We start from the raw sequence: 15,371 nt of genomic DNA, 5'->3' as shown, positions 1-15,371 counted from the left end.
AGTAAGTCATGATAGAAGAACACATTACATTTAAGAAGGGAGCAGTTTGCTTCTCCAGTCATGATAGAAGAACACATTACATTTAAGAAGGGAGCAGTTTGCTTCTCCAGGGGTGGAGATTACAAAGACTAGAAAGACGATGATGTATTTAAATAGGTAAACAGAAAGCTTTATCCTTTTGGAGGATAACAGCCCCTCAAAGATGTCCGTGTACTAACCTCTGGAACTTGTGACTGTGTTACCTTTCATGGCCAAGGGGAATTAAGGTTGCCAGTCAGCTGGCCTGGATTACGCACCTGGTCTCGATGCGATCATAAAGGTCCTTAAAAGTGGAAGAGGGAGGCAAAAGAGAGTGTTGGGGTGATATGATGGGAAAAAGACTCTCCTGGCCATAGCTGGCTTTGCACAGCGGAGGGGGCTAGAGCCCAGGAGTGCAGGCAGCCTCTAGAAGCAAGACAAGGCAAGAGAATGGATTTTCCCCTAGAGCCTCCACAAAGGACACCTTGGTTTTAGCCCAGGAAGACCTGTTTGGACTTCTGCCCTCCGAAACTATGACATAATACATTTGTGTTGTTCTGGGCCACTAAGTTGTGGTGGTTTGGTACAGCAGCATTAGAAAACTAATACACCGGGGCTTCCCTGGTGGCACAGTGGTTAAGAATCCACCTGCCAATGCAGGGGATGAGGGTTTGAGCCCTGGTCCGGGAAGATCCCACATGCCGCGGAGCGACTAGGCCCATGCGCCACAACTACTGAGCCCGCGTGCCGCAACTACTGAAGCCCGCATGCTGGAGCCCGTGCTCCGCAACAAGAGAAGCCACCGCAATGTGCAGCCTGTGCACCGCAACGAAGAGTAGCCCCTGCTCGCCGCAACTAGAGAAAGCCTGTATGCAGCAACGAAGACACAACGCAGCCAAAAATAAATATAAATAAATAAGTTAACCCCCCCAAACAAAAAACAAACAACAAAAAAACTAATACACCATCGGAGGGGAGTTGGACTCCAATCCTATCCTGAGCCATGTGAGTGCAACACACCTGAGGTTACCGCACCTGCTGCTCCCAAATGGCCAGCCAGTGCACAGCAACCAGGTAGGAGGATGCTGTGTACCCCAAGACCCTGATCCACGGCTTTTGATTTCTGAGAGCGTGCTTTGATGAACAGCTGCTGTAGAAGACATTCCCCAATATCTTGTAATAAGCTATAATGAAAAAGAATTGAAAAAAAAGAATATAGATATATACATATATACGTATAACTGAATCACTTTGCTGTACACCTGAAACTAACATAATATTGTAAATCAACTATACTTAAAGTAAAAAACAAAAAACATTCCCCCTCCTCTTGGCAATGCACGTGGAATACCGTTTAGGCATCCACTTCTCCCTCACACGGCTTCAGGGAACCCTGTTCCGTCCCTAGATCCTGAGAGCTGGGATTGCCCAAGCCAACCAGCAAATTCCATCCTCTGGCCATAGTGACGGACTCAGGGATGGGCACAAGAGCAAGTCTGCTCATTAAAGCTCGAGGAGCTACTTGCTGGGGACTTCTGGAACGGCAACCCCTCCCTCTCCTTTGGAGTCTAACTGGAGAGATGCTCGCTGCTGCTGGACATAAACGGAGCACGTGTACCCGGAAGTGGCTGGCAGCCACAGGGGATCACAGGTGGGGGACGGGCAGGGGTGGGAGGGTGCGGCCCTTAAAATGCAGCAGACGCTGGAGAAGGCAGTGAGGAGGGATGGGCTGACCTTGCAGAGCTCCTAAGAAAAGCCTACCTCTGGACTTTTCAAATATGTCAACTAATCAGCTTCCTTAATTCTCCAAGCACATCTGAGCTTACTTTTCTACTTCTTGCAACTGGGAGGTTCTTCACTATAGAAGGGCTTCGAGTTTCAGGAACTCTGTCTCTGTTCTTGGACTGGATCATATGCTTGAGGCATGTCCAGCTAACGTTGGATGGTATTAGTAACAATCCATGAGGAGCAAAGACGGCCTGTTTTTTTTTGTTTTTTTTGCCAAGCTGCAGGTGGGATCTTAGTTCCCTGACCAGGATCGAACCTGCACCCACTGCACTGGAAGCCTGGAGTCTTAACCGCTGGACTGCCAGGGAAGTCCTGGCCTGTATTTTTTTAAAATTACTTACTTACTTACTTATTTATTTGTGGCTGCATTGGGTCTTCGTTGCTGTGCATAAGCTTTCTCTAGTTGCGGCGAGCGGGAGCTACTCTTCGTTGCAGTGCGCGGGCTTCTCATTGTGGTGGCTTCTTTGTTGTGGAGCACAGGCTCTAGGTGCGTGGGCTTCAGTAGTTGTGGCTCGTGGGCTTAGTTGCTCTGCGGCATGTGGGATCTTCCCAGACCAGGGCTCGAACCTGTGTCCCCTGCATTGGCAGGCGGATTCTTAACCACTTAACCAGGGAAGTCCCTGGCCTGTATTTTTAAAATATTTGCACATTTATATATTTCCTTGAGATAAGACTGTATCTACCATGTATTAGGAAGCAGTTTTCCATGGTCTCTCGTGTTTCTGAACGTCTTGTAAGCATAGGACTAGCTCCCTTGGCTCTGAACTATCTTTTCACAAAGATGTTTACAGAGCCAACAGCTTTGGAAGACAGAGCATCTCCCCATGGGGTGGTGGCCTGTCCAGAGGGGTGTAGAATGGGCTCCCTCTGGGGGCGGCAGGCTTGCCTCCACTGTACAGATGCTGGTTCTCTAGGCTCAGGGTTCCTCTCCTGTAATGCACCCCACCGTGTGTGCAGATGACCCCCGGCCCTCTTCACATCCACCCGGAGGAACTAGGGCCCGGGGGAAATCCCACTATAAACTGCTAACGCGCTGGCTGCTGCCATCGCTGGGGTAACAGAGTCCTTTGCCTCTGACCCAGGAGGCTTGTGTCTTCTGCCCCCATCCATGAACCACGGCAGGCTGACTCGTTACTTAGAATGAACCAGGTGAGCTTGCTTGCAAATAGGGTAAAACCTTAGAGTCTTCACAGTCTTTGACCCATGTAAAAATATTCAGTTTCTCTGTTTTTGGTTGGAATTGAATCACTTTGGAAACAGCAAGGGAAAAATAATTATAACATGCTGATCAGAAGCTCTGATTTGCATATGTGTATCTTTGAGTAATAAAGATGCTGAGGGACTTCCCTGGTGGCACAGGGGTTAAGAATCTGCCTGCCAATGCAGGCGACACGGGTTTGAGCCCTGGTCCGGGAAGATCCCACATGCCGCGGAGCAACTAAGCCCATGCGCCACACCTACTGAGCTTGCACTCTAGAACCCGCGAACTACAACTGCTGAGCCTGCACTCTAGAGCTCGCGAACCACAACTACTGAGCCTGCGCGCCATAACTACTGAGGCTGCGTGCCTAGAGCCCGTGCTCCACAACAAGAGAAACCACTGCAATGAGAAGCCTGTGCACCGCAACGAAGAGTAGCCCCTGCTCGCTGCAACTAGAGAAAGCCCGCGCGCAGCAACGAAGACCCAACGCAGCCAAAAATAAACAAATACATAAATAAATTTATTAAAAAATAAAAAAATAAAGATGGTGAAATAAAATTATTTTAAAATGTTATCTGTTCTTCAGACAAAAGTGTTTCATATTACATGGGTTATAGAGTAAGGTAATGAAAGAGCTCTTGCTGGTGCAAAGTCTGGAACCCTTGTGTGGCCTTGCTCTCCCTGGACTAGCCCAGGGCCTTTAGGGGCCCATCTGCAGCCTGGGGATGTGAGAAGCCCTGGCACAAAGGAAGTCCCACTCCATCTCCTTGAACCTCCTGAGTCCGTCTGTATTCTTCTTGTTTCCTGTTTAGCATGTGCACAGTCCCCCTAGTCTGAGACACCATCTGCTATTTCCTGGCCTCTGCTTCTAGCTGAACTCCATTCCTTGACTTCTAATGGGGCAAGACAAAAATCACTATTCAGGAAACAATGACAGCAGCTGATTCTGAATTTGTGCATCTCTGTGTGACTGGGGTTGAAGTGGGGATGGTAACGGAGGGAAGCAAATTCATCTCGGGACGGGCTGCTCTTCTGTTTAGGAAAGTGTATTAGTGGGTCTTGATTATCAGGACAAGGCCAGGCCCCCCTCCTCACGGCACCCAGGCCAGTGTTTGCAGGGAGAGAAAGGGAGCTGACGCCTCCCCGAGGTTACTGCGTTCTGAATTCCGGTTCGGCAGAAGACACAGAAGGTTTTGTCTTGCTGTGTTTGTTTGGGGAGGTCGCTGAGACTCAGAGAAGAAAAGAAAGGCAGTGGGAGGAGGCCTGGAATTTGGAGGGGATACCCAGCCATGTGGCAGGGGTGTCCTCCAACCTTGGGATGAGGGGTGGCCAGTGATGGTGCAGGGATGCCCCGCGATGTGGCTGCTGTCCAGTGCTGTACCTGGAGTTGCCAGACGTAGGAGGTATCAATACAGATGCCCAGTCACCTTTGAATTTTAGATAAACAACAATTTTTTTTTTCAGTATAAGATGTCCCAGACAATATTTGGGACATGCTTATACTAAAAGTGTATTTGTTTATCTGAAATTCACATTTGACTGGGAATCCTGTATTTCACCCGACAACCCTAGTCACCCCTCCCACTATTCCCCCAGACCCTAGTAAAAGTCTGTTATACCCAGTGTCCCTGCATGGCAAAGGAGAGAAGCCACCAGGTGTGGTGATAAGACATCCAGATGTGGCTGAGGAGGGGGCAGGGAGAACGGGGGGCGGCGGTGATGGTCCCCACCTGCGTCATCAGCACCTCTCCAGGTTCCTTGGAAATGTCCGGGCGGGCTTTCTGCCTTCCGCAGTTGGTGAGAATTTGGTGAATTTATCTGTGTGCTGCGGGAAGGGCTGCCCCTTGGGGCTGAGGGCCTTGGGCTGCACTGTTTCCATTTCTCTTTCAGGTTAGGGGACGTTCTTTTGGGCATCGCTCTCCTTTCCACTTGTCCTCGGAGCCTGCCACCCGCACTCTGCCAGATGGGCAGCTAGTGACCCAAAAGGACTTCTGTCTCAAGGGCAGGACCAGAAAAGCCTGGTCTGCTCAGGTGGTCACCTGGAGAACCCAGAGGATGACTTACCAGCCTGAGGACCCTCTAGAAAGTGGCAGAAGCTGTCTAGGAACTGCCCTCTGCCTGCCCTGGTCCCTGGCTGTGTTCATTACATTGTGCTACTGCTCTGTGTGGCCTCTGCTAGGGGGAATGCTCGCACGCCCCAGCCTGGAACTTATTTTTAACCTTTTTATTTTAATTTTTCCTCCAACAGAATCATTTTTTTGGTTATTATTAATTTATTATTCATACATTGATGGCATGGTTTCCTTTACATTATTGCTAGAGTAATCTTTCTAAAATAAAAAACTGTCACCTTCTAATTTCATGCACTTTTAATACCCCTCTACTTATACAAGCACAACCAAAATCTGAAAATACGGTACAAAATGTTCCTAATGGTCAGGTATTTGTCTTTTTTCCTGGCCTTATCCTTTGCAGCTCTCTGGATATAAATAATTACTTTTACACCAAGACTCAAACCTCCCAGCCTTTCTCACACCATGATGAACCCTCCACATGCATGAACACACATATGCATGTTCACGTGTGTGTGCACGCACACACTCACCTATCACTGGTTGCCTAATAAACATATTAAAACTTAGCTCATTCCAAGTAACTTGCTCCACCACTCATATAAACTTGTGCCCTATATATATTTCTATCATAACACATGTAATACTTGTAAAACATTCCACAAGGGATCTAGTTCCCTGACCAGGATCGAACCCGGGCCCCCTGCATTGGGAGCATGGAGTCTTAGCCCCTGGACCACCACGGGGAAGTCCCTCCTCCAACAGAATCTAATATAGAATTTGATAGTTTAAGCCAGGGAACTCAGGGACCAAAAGATAATAAGAGTCTGTTCTTTTACAGGGAGACAGCTTCACGCCCACAGGCAGAGATCCAAAAGGCAATACTGTGTCAAAGCATGGGCCCATCCATACCCAGGTTCCAGAATGCTATTAAATAGAAAGAACAGTCAGCTTTAGCACCTTGTGGGTAAAAAAGTGGATTAGATGACCCAGGGGCTATAAAGGAAACAATGAGACAGCGGTTGAGCGCTTAAATGACTTCCAATTACATGAGAAGATTGCTTTCTTTGAGCAATCCTTTAAGATAAGTAATCCTCCTTTTGCTACAGTTTTTTTTATACTCACATTTTTATGAGCTACAATTTTCTAAGAGCTTCACAAGGGATGCATTTTTCTAATAAATTTACATTCAACCTTCCCAAACACTTTATGTCTTGTTGGTTAGTACGATACATTTAAAGGCCTGTCTTATTTTGATGTATTTGTGTCCAGTGGTAAAGAAAAATGTTAGAGAAAAGCAGACAGTATGTTCTTTTTGGATTTAGGAAGTTAAGCCAATACGCATAGACATACTGGGTGAATGACATTAAAATATTCAACTTTGTTTCAATTCTTTAAAATAGAGAAAAAAAATTTGTTTCATGCAGTCCCCAAGTGACAGGGATACAACGTCAATCACCATCCGATCCACGTACAGTGGTTCTCAGCCAGGAAGTGTTTCTGCCCATAAGGGAAGCTGGGAAATCTGTGGAGCACCTTTGCCCCAGTGACTGGGCTGGGGGCTCTACTTGCATTTACTGGGCAGGGACGGGGAATCCGAAATGTCCTGTGATGCATGGGACTTTCTTACACAATGAACCGTGCCACCCAAAACACAGCAGAACCCCCATGTAGGCAGCTCTGCAGGAAAGAGCTCTTTGTAGGAGGCCCCTTTTATCTAGTCACGAACCTCAAACCAGGCGCCCCCACGCTCTACTCATCTCCGGCCCTAGCACCCCTTTCAAACCTTTTGATCACACAACGCCTCGCCTAATCTGTTGGCTCTTTCCCTAGGTCAAAGAAGTGGAAATGAAGAAGTAATTAACAGATGACCAGATCTCTTCCCCAGCTTCCCCTGCAGTGATCTCAAAAGCAAACTGTGCGAACGAGATAGCATCTCAAGAAAGAGCACAGGAAGTCGACAAGCCTGCACACAGTGGGGCGCAGCGCCACTCGGATCCCCCATCTCTATGATTAACTGAGATGACTTCCCTTTTTTCCCTTTAAAAACTTTCATGGCCGAGCAGAATCTTCGGAGATGGTTTTTGGGGGACCCTGAGTCCACCATCTCCCCAGATTGCTGGCGTTCTGCTGAGAAGCAACTTTCCTTTCTACCAACATCTGTCTCTCTCGAGTATTGATTTTCGAGCGCCGAGCAGCCGGACCTGACTTGGGAACACACAGCGATGTGCCGCTTTCTCTTAGTAAGGGAAGGACAGCTGGTGTAGAGCAGTTTCTCACTTTGGTGCTATTGACACCTGAGGCTGGGCAGTTCATCGGGCTGGGGGTGTCCTGTGCATTGTAGAACATTTAGGAGCGTCTCTGGGTTCTACCCACGGGATTGCAGGAGCACCCTCCTTCCCCAAGTTGTAACAACCAACACCATCTCCAGACATTGCCAAATGTCCCTGGGGAGGGGTCCCCCCACTTCTGTTTGAGACCCACTGGCACAGACACAGGTACATTTACAGACTAGTGGAGGGAGAGGAGAGAGGCTGAGCGGCGTCTGCATTTTGTCAAAGAAACGTGGGTGTCACCTGCAGCCCAGAGAGACTGGAGGGGATGAGTAGATCTGGTCTGAAAAACAGGGAGTAGGCGTGAACCTGAAGGTGGGAAAGGAGCCTTGGTGGGAGATGGAGAATCTTCCAGTGATGTTGGAATGCATGGGAGGATTCCGTTCATGAATTTAAAGTGGGCGAGTCAGCCTGGCCGTGTGGTTTGTTCCTGTAACTCGGAGCCTCCTGGGTGCAGGAGTAGAGGAGGAGGGATCAGGGTTGAACGGGGTTGGATGTAGCCAGGGGTGCTTCCGAGGGGGAGGGGCAGAGAACTTGCAGGTGGTCTTGGGTGGGGGGTTATAAAGACAGACCATGGAGTCTGAGCTGGGCGAAGGGGAAGGGGAGCCAGCAGGCGCTGACCGTGGTGAGATGAGATGGTGATGGGGCAGAGGACGGCTGGGCTCCATGCGGTGACTCAGGCAAGAAGGGCCTGGGGTAGGATGCTCAGAACGGAGGTTCGGACGTGGGGCGTGTGCTACCAGATCTGGATGTGGCCGAGGAAGTGAAAACCTTGCTGGAGAAGCGCGGGTGTAGGATCGACCATCGCACGATGCTGAAGGTGAGAAGAGGGCGGCAGCGGAGAGGAAACCGCGAGGCCTCTGTGGCTTCCTCCCACCTGTTCTGCTCGCGCCTCCAGGGCGACATCAGAACAAACAGAGCTGCCATTTTCTGGCCTGGCCTTTCAGACATCTGCCGAAAGCACTTACCTATTTCTCAAGACTTGTTTCAGTCTCGCTGCTTTTAGACTTACTAGTTTGTCAATATTCTTGTTAAACTTTAGTGTCCAGGATGGACCTCACTGCTCGAGCAGAAGGTTCACGAAGTAGAGGAGTAGGTCACGTCCGCCACTCCCTACTCCATCCTTCCAGGGAAGCGTGTACATGTCGTGTTGTTATGTTATGTTACTTCTTCTAAATTTTTATATGAAATTTGATTTAATTCTAATTTTATGGCGTACCAGTATAATGCCTCACTGTCCCAATTAAATTCCCCCCCCCCCCAGTTTTCTCCTTCCTTCTTGGCACCATTTTCCTGGCTGTGGCTTCAGCTTCTCCTGACAATTTTTCTGTGTCTCTCCAACAGGATTCAGTGTCTCAAGCTCCCACGTGGTTCAACCCAGGATCCTTCCACTGGCTCCCAGGTTCCCACCACTTTCCAGGGGCTGTAAATGGCCAAGGAACCAGAAACATCCTCCCCTCAGCACTCAGATGAAACCCCCTCCTATTAATCAACACCTTCAGGGCTCCCGCCAGTCATCCATCCATGCACAGTTTCACATCTTCGTGAAATTAGGTGTAAGAGAAACAAGTGTATTACACGCGAGAGAAAGAAGCCTACCCAGCACTACGATCCCTTGTTCGTATTATTCTGTCTTGTCAATAAGAACATCACTCAGGCTTTCTGTCAAGGGCCTCAGGGAAATCCACATACAGCGAGTAGACAATCGTCTTCCTGACTTATCACCTAGTAATACACCTATCGAAGAAAGGGATGGCCTTTTCGTCGTGCCAGCCTCCCCAACTACTACTGCCTGGAGGTGGTTGCTTCTTCTCAGTTTTGGGTGCACAACCATTTAAAAAAATGGTCTGTTCTGGAATAACTATGAAAGTTATTTGGGGTTCATCTGCAGACCCTCCCAGCCTCTGTTTTTTTGAGACTCTGAACAAATTGGTCCATTTTCATGCTGTGTTGATGCCTTTTCCACCCTTCAGTTCAATGCTCTTATTCATGGCTTCTCTGAGTTTCTTGGAATGAAATTTGTGTTATTTGGAAGCCTTGGCCATATGTCTGTAAAGGACAGAGTGCTACATTTCTGTAAGCATCTTGGGCTAGGATTTTCTCTTATGCAGCATCAAATCTTATGATTCAATAAACCCCAGGCAGTCATACACAAAGGGACAAGACATGCAAAAGGGGGAACTAGGTCCACTTCCAGGCAGGAGAGGAGCAGGGGTGCTAAAAACAGTTCACTCTGACAGGTCACGATTAAGCAGACTGCTCAATTTATAACCCTTTTCTCTGCAGTTTTCACCTTTCTCTATCATTTCGCCATGCTAAGAATATATTAAAATTAACATTCATTGATTGACTATCACACGTGTTTGAGTCATTTTAATATCTATATTTGAAAAGCATGTATATTATAAATAAGATCATGACCCCCCCAAAACACCAATGAGTGCCTTAGCATAGATTAGAATAAATTACCATGTCTCTATCTACACCTGCAAATGCATTGAGACTGGTACATCCATCTGCGGTGGGTTGAATAAGGTCTCCCCACAAAGATGTCCACGTCCTAGTGCCCAGAACGTGTGACTGTTACCTTGTATGGCAACATGGACTTTACAGATATGATTAAGTTAAGGAACTTGATATGGGAAGATTATCCTGGATTATTGGTGGGCCCAATGAAATCACAAGGGTCCTTAGACAGGGAGGTGGAAAATCAGAGCTGTAGGATCCAGGAAACGGGATCGACAGGTTAGATGATGCAAGGAAGGGGCCAGATGCCAAGAGATGCGGGTGGCCTCTAGGAGCTGAAAACGGCAAGGAAACAAATTCTCCTCTCAGAGCCTCCAGGGGGAACCTGCCCTGCCAACACCTTGATTGTAGCTCCGTAAGACTCATTTCAGATTTCTGACCTCCAGGACTGTAAGAGAATAAATCTGTGTGGTTATGAACCACAAATTTGAGGCAATTTATCACAGCAGCAATAGAAAACTATACACCATCCCTCAAGGCCTAACTCAAATATTCCATATATTCACTCAGTAAACATTAGTTGAACATAGCCTCATTACGTTCAAGGCTCTGGGGCTGGTGGAGAGTCAGAAGGACACAGTCCTGGCCCTCACGGGACTTACATTCTAGCAGGAGGGGCAGACGGCAGACAGCCTGCTGTACAATTAATGATTTATTCACTTGCTACTATAACATGGAAACTTGCCTATGTTTCCTGACCCTCAAAACATAGGCAGGGGGCTTCCCTGGTGGCGCAGTGGATAAGAATCCGCCTGCCAATGCAAGGGACACGGGTTCGATCCCTGGTATGGGAAGATTCCACATGCCGTGGAGCAACTAAGCCCATGCGCCACAACTACTGAGCCTGCGCTCTAGAACCCGCGTCCACAATTCCTGAAGACTGCGCACCTAGAGCCTGTGCTCCACAACAAGAGAAGCCACTGCAATGAGAAGCCCACACACCACAACAAAGAGTAGCCCCCGCTCGCCGCAACTAGAGAAAGCCCACACACAGCAACGTAAACCCACCCAACACAGCCAAAAATAAATAAATAAATTTATTTAAAAAAAAAAAAACAACAAAAAACATAGGCAGGCTTCCATGTTATAACATCAACCCAGAAACCTAGGAAATGAGTGGGAATTAGTTAGGTAAAGGCAGGGAAATCAGTGTAGATAGAAGGAAGAGCAAGGGCAAAGGTCCCCAGGCAGAAAAGAGCCATAAGACCACTGGGGCCAGCACAAAGGGGAAGGGCGATGCCACAGACACGGGCACTGCCAGGGGTGGACCACAGAGGCCGCAGAGGCCATGTTAAGATATGAAAATTTCATCCTAAGAGCAATGGGAAAACATTGAAGAATTTTAAGCAGGGTAATGGAATGATGAGATGTGCTTTTTGAAAAGATCCCTCCAGTTTTAGGATGGAAAGTGGGTTGGAAAGGAGCAAACAGGCATCCAGGGACACTGGTCAGGAGTGTTTAAAGAGTCCAGGTGAGCAACAGTAGAGTCTTGGGCCAGGTGGTGGGGAGAAGCAAGCTGGAGGGAAGTAGTCAACTGGGGGAGAGGTCTGGGAGGTAGACCAGTTGGACGTAGCTGACTGGTTGTGTAAGAAGAAGAAGCAGCGAATGGTGGTACCCAAGGGTCTGCTCTGAACAGCCAAATGGATGGGGAGCCCAGGAAGAGGAGCTCTCTGGGGAAGGAGGAAGAGGCTGAGCTCGAGGGGTCCTTGAGATGTCCAAGTGGAGATGTCCAGGAAGCAGCTGGAGTTGGGGTCTGGAACTCAGATGGGAGGTCTCAGATGGGAATATAAGTTTGGGAGTCACTGGCATGTAAGTGCAGTGTTTGGGAGCGGATGGGGTACAGCAGGGAGAGCAGAGAGAGTGAAGACGCCAAGCCTCCTTCATGAGAGACTCTCTCCATCAACCATTTCCAGGCCAGTGTCTCCTGGAGGATTTACCACGCTCAGCTTGTTCTAGAAGGATTTCCACGTGTGTCTTACAACCTTTTCCTCCTCTCGAAGGTGTGTGGGGGGTACTATTACCTGTCATCTCTGTGCCTAACACTGCTTAGCACAGTTCACTGCACAGTAGATGCTGAAACGGATGTTTCATTGCAACAGGCTGCCAGCCTGCACCTGTATGAATTTAAAAGATTTCATGTCTTGCTTCTATCTCAGTGCAACTCACACGATGGAAGTTATATTTGAACAACTTAAAACAGACAACATTTCTGTATTTTTGTAGATTTTGCAGCTTCTGACTCAGTTCTCTCTGAGAGGTAGGTGGGGAGGTTCCCTGCTTTCAGGCGGCAGCTGCTGTGAGGGGGCAGGGGGTAGGGCGGAGCAGCAGGGCTGAGCAGCCCAGGTGTCTGGGATTGAATCTCAGCCTCCATTAGAACTTGGACTGTGGGCCCTTGTCCAAGTCGCTCATTCTCTCTGGGCCTCAGTTTCCTCATCTGTAAAAGGGGGCTAACAATAGCACCTCTCTCGTGAGCATCTTGAAAGGGTCACACGGGTTATACGTCTCTGTTGCTTAAAACAGTGCTTGGCACAGAAGTAGTACCAGCTACACGATTGCTCTTATGCCTCTGAGGGATGCAGTGGAGACAGGGCACGGTCAATGTTCTCCTCCTCTGCCCATCTCTGTCACCCCGACTCCTGCACAGAGGAAACAGCTGCTCATGACGATAGCTACCACTTATTAGTACTGACCACGCACTGGAAACTTTACACTCACTGAAACATTTCATTCCCACAGCACACGGGAGTACTGTTGTTCCCATTTTAGGGTTAAGGAAATTGAGGCCTAGATAAGTTAAGTAGGTTGTTCAGGGCAGTCACGTATTTTTATTCATTCATTCATTCATTCATTCATTTATTTGGCTGCGCTGGGTCTCAGTTGCGGCACGCGGGATCTTCGTTGCCACCTGCAGGATCTTTAGTTGAGGCGTGTGGGATCTATAACAGTCCCCTGACCAGGGATCGAACCTGGGGCCCCTGCATTAGGAGGACGGACTCTTAACGGCACAGCACCACCAGGGAAGTGCATTACTTGGTATTACTTGGTGGGTTTAGGTATTACTTGGTGGGTTTAGGAGTCAAATCGATGAACCTCAAATCGGAAGCTTTCTTCTAATATTGGAGCAATCAAATTTAAGTATGTGTTAAGAATTCCTGAGTGGTTCCGTGAAGATGCGGATTCTAAGCTCCCTTCATCAGAGACAGCTGGAGACCAGGAGTCTGCATTTTACAAGCAAACCTGGCGTATTTCCTGGTCTCAGGCTGCTCCCCAAGCATGGCTTAGTTACCCTGCAGCCTGCCAGGCAGTTCCAAATTCAAACCTGGTCCTGTTCCCAGGCCACAGGGTTCCAGAATCAAAACTGGTCAGAATCAACCACTTCCGTGATCCAGCCAAGCTCCCTCTGCCATCTGCCGGCTCAGCTGAGACCCCGCCAGGGCCGGCAGGGCGCAGTGCTCAGCTGCGGCCACCTGAGAATCTTAACTCCACCATGGTCCCCCTGGCCTCAGCCTGGATGATGTTGAAATAGCACAGCAGGGAATTCCCTGGTGGGTCACTGGTTAAGACTCTGCACTTCCACTGCTGGGGACATGGATTTGATCCCTGATCCGGGAACTAAGATCCCGCATGCCGTGAGGCACAGCCCCCCCAAAAAAAAAAAAGAAAGAAAGAAAGAAAGAAATAGGACAGCAGCCCCCACAGAGTCAGGAACCCTCAGAGTGCGCTCAGCTTTCTTCCTTATCCCGCATCACGGCACCTCCAGGGGCTGTCTCTCTAGTCTAACGTGTAACACACACATTACCTAGCGTCCCCATCCCTGCACTGAAGGTTCAGTTGTTCTTTTCCAAAATCCTATTGTCTACCTTGCTGAGAGGTGTGCAGCAAACGATGAACTAGAAGAGGGGAAGCTGCCTGGTGCTGGACCACTTCATTCACTTGAAAGGAAAGACGGGGTCGACAGGGAGAGCAGAAGCCGGGTGGCAGGAGGTGCTGGGCCAGGAGGAGAGCCAGCTGCAGAGATGGTGCGGTGGAGACAGGGGATGCTACGGAAACTGAATACCGTATCATCCATTCATCTGTCTTCCAGCTTTCAGGCCCTCAGTTTCCTAACCTGGAAAATGAAAGGCAGGAGTGGATGGACAGGGCTCTGCCAGGCTGAAAGCACTTCTAAGTACACTGGAGTCTTGTCCCATTTTCCAGGGAAAGCTTTGCTGCTGCATGAGTCACATTTGCCTGCAGCTCAGTCAACCAGGAGAAAAAGGCGGAAAGGAAGCGAGTGAAGCAGGATCAGCAAGGGGCTGGGTGCGCGTGCAAACATCCCCTGTCCTGGCAGACTAAGGGGGCCGAGTGGTCTTCTCGGAGGGAGGGGTCTGGGTCTGGGCCCAGGGACTGAGACCCAGGCAGTCCTCATGAGTGAAAAGAAAGAAAGTCAGACAGAAAATGAAATGCATCCTGGGGAACAATTACTGGGACTAGAAGATTTGAACACAGCCTTAAGATGGGAATAGAGCAGTAAAGAATGGAAGGAACTTTCAGGAGGTTAGTATCTTACATTTGAAGGCCAAGTCAGGTTGAGTTGGATGAAACGGAAAGGATGGAGAAGTGGATGGATAGACAGGAAGTAAAGATGCTGAGCTGGTGGAAATCACAGGTACAATGTGGAATTCTACTCCTCCCCTGTTGTGGAAGGGCATGGTTTTAACAAAGGGGGGCCCTTTATATATGTGGTCATGTGTTACATCTCACTCTCTGGATTCAAATGACTGATGACAAGTAAGCAGGGAGGAGCCTGTGTCTCTTAGGTCTTACCTATGCACGCCTGGCATTAGTGAAGTGCTCCATGAATATCCTTGGAAGGACAAATTCTCATTCTCAATGCCATATTTAGTATATTCCTTTGTACAAAGGATGCCTAATTCCATTAATGTTCAATTGAATTCATTATCAGTATCTCTTACTTTGTCTTTACATTATTAGAGTATCAGCTTTCCTTCTTAAATCCCTTCGTAAGCCGATTAATTAAAATCTTTTTCTTTCCTTGGTCAGACATTTTCTTAGTATTTCTACACACTAGATAATTTAGGTACACGTCTGTATTATCTCAGGAAAGTTACTTCAATTGTGTGTTTTTCTCATGGGGAAGGCCCAGCTTATAGAAGCAAAAGATACTTCAATTTTAAAAAATCGTTTTTAAAAAATACAAAAAAAGCCCAAATTTAAAAGTTAGGGAAAGAAAAAAAAAAAAGGAAGAAGCAAAAGGACATTGATCAAGAATATGTACAATTGGAATGTCATATTGAATCTTTAGTTTTTCTGTTTCTTCCAATGACAAAAGAAGAGAAAATTAGATAAAAATGCATTAGGAAAATACTTGCAGATTATATGTCTGATAAGGGTCATATCCAGAATGTATAAAGAACTCTTACAATCTAATAT

At 48.0% G+C, this 15,371-nt stretch overlaps 1 protein-coding gene across 3 annotated transcripts in view; it reads right to left on the bottom strand.

The window, feature by feature from the left end:
* Positions 1-15,371, bottom strand: part of CREG2 (cellular repressor of E1A stimulated genes 2) — a 47,500-nt gene that overhangs the window by 16,332 nt on the left and 15,797 nt on the right. Inside the window, exon 3 of one of the 3 annotated variants that reach the window (XR_003437621.1) lies at positions 1,039-1,202. The exons of the other annotated variants lie outside the window; for them this stretch is intronic. The gene's annotated coding sequence lies outside the window, so the exon portion shown is untranslated. The remainder of the gene's footprint in view (positions 1-1,038; positions 1,203-15,371) is intronic. 3 annotated transcript variants of the gene reach the window in all.

This window comes from Aethalodelphis obliquidens, unplaced genomic scaffold (assembly GCF_003676395.1).
Source record: "Aethalodelphis obliquidens isolate GAN/ISIS:26980383/991018 unplaced genomic scaffold, ASM367639v1 scaffold35, whole genome shotgun sequence".
Taxonomy (NCBI): domain Eukaryota; kingdom Metazoa; phylum Chordata; class Mammalia; order Artiodactyla; family Delphinidae; genus Aethalodelphis; species Aethalodelphis obliquidens.
This window is presented reverse-complemented; position numbering and strand designations above follow the sequence as displayed.